We start from the raw sequence: 2,184 nt of genomic DNA on the forward strand, positions 1-2,184 counted from the left end.
GATAGTTTGTAAAATATTCATACATGCTGTCTTTTTTTTTAATGTTTGGTAGAGCTGTAGTCAATCAATAAGGTCCCAAGCTTAATTAGTCGAAGATTTTTATAGCTGCTCCCTCAAATATTATTGTTTAATTTCTTATAACTTACTGATTTAATTTTGGTATGTCATATATTTCTAGGCTTTTATTCTCTTCATCTAGACTAGTAGTTCTCAACTTGTGGATGTGAACACTTTGGAAGTCCAATGATTCTTTCATAGGGGTCACACATCAAATATTCTGCATATCAGATATGTGTATAATGATTTATAACAGTATCAAAATTATAGTTATGATATAAAAATGAAATAATTTTATGATTTTGGGTCATAACAACATTAGGATAAAAGTGTCACAGCATTAGGAAGGTTGAGAACCACTGGTCTGTTCTTCCCGTTTTATGAGGTGTAAGGTCTTTACATATTTCCCTGGATTCTAATGGAATATGTTGTAACTTCCTTTTTATGAATTTGGATTTTATTTGATATTTCCTGTTATTTTAGGATGTTCTAATTTCTGATAATAAAAATATTATGTAATTAAGATATTGAATTAGCATAACATTTTATGAGCTGTCAAACTTGGTACAGTGCTCTGGAGGTGCACCTCTGGGTGTGCACTTAGCATACATTAGGTTTTGAGTTCAATTTCAGGGGACAAATTCCCACTAACACAATCAGAAGGCCTGTTAACTCAAATGAAACAGCCTATATGAAGCAGTGAAGTGTTTTTCTTTACTTAGAAACCCATGTTGATTGTGCCGAGGGTCTTGAGAATGAACATCTTTTAACAGACGTTTAACAACTAAGAAGCCACATACACAACATTAAGGTGATATCTGCTCAGTAAATATATCTGGAGAAAAATCTACCTGGATAAAGCAAATCTATGGTAATTTGCATTTATCCTATATTTTATGTGGTAATGACAGTTCCACATATGTTAACCCAGTAGTAGTAAGACAACAATTTGAAACTGTTTCTGGTCATTTCCAAGACTGTTGTTGTAACAATCAATTTTATTCCTTGGAAACTATAATTATTATATATTATTTCCTATACTATAACTACAGCATTTCACAAGCTTCGGGATCTTTTGGTCTTGCTTAAATTGATACCTTTTGTTCTACAGAGAATAGAAATGTTTGCTAGCTATCAAATTTCACACTTCAATTATACAGTCAAGATTAGGTAAAACATACAAATACATTAGATATCCCTTGGATTGGACAGGAGGCAAAACTTTGGAAGAAGAGGACCTGGCATTTGGAAGCTACCTTTCTATTTAATGGACTCCATGCTATTTGAGTTCACACATTTAATTCAGACAAGATCTCATGCCTGTTAATCTCAAAGAAAAGACCTAAGCATCCTGTCTTCTAGGCGCTGTCATCTGCTAAGTGAACATGGGTCTTTGGCTACCTCAAATTACTATATGTTGGCATTCTTGTGATGAATTTTTAATATATTTATCAGAAGAACATGGACACACACCAGCAAAGGACACACACCAGCAAAGAATAAGACTTACTGGCTTCACAGTATATTACTATCTCCTGGATTTCATGGTTCTTCACTAAGTGTCAATGAACTGACTCTTACTGGTTTTTCCTGTTCTCTCTAATCATAACAGCACCCCAGGACTCAAATTAATCAATTTCTATCCAGTTTGGAAAATCGTATCACTTAGTTTGTGGTCATTTTCTTTACCAGTGCAAAAATGCATTGTTCCTCACAGAGAAATAACGTGATTACCCACATTTGTCTCACTATGAAACGGTATATATATATATACATATATATATTAATATATTTGCACTATAAAACATTTTATTTTTGTCTTTAGCAGTACAAGGTACATTTAAAAACAAAACTACTAAAAACCCATGCAGAAGAGAACATAATAAATTTACTTCTTTCTCTTCAATATAATGATTATATATAGAATATTTTTCAAAGATTATATGTAAAAATATATTGACAAGAATAGGATTATAACTTTAAAAACAAAGATCAATGAATACAGATACACAGAAAATTGTGTGAGTCACCATGTTCATTATGTTTTATATAGCCAGTATATAAAAGATGTCAAGGATGACACAACTAACATGAAACTCATTGATGACTTCTACTTCTTAATAAAAT

The sequence above is a fragment of the Acomys russatus genome, chromosome 13, assembly GCF_903995435.1.
Source record: "Acomys russatus chromosome 13, mAcoRus1.1, whole genome shotgun sequence".
Classification (NCBI taxonomy): domain Eukaryota; kingdom Metazoa; phylum Chordata; class Mammalia; order Rodentia; family Muridae; genus Acomys; species Acomys russatus.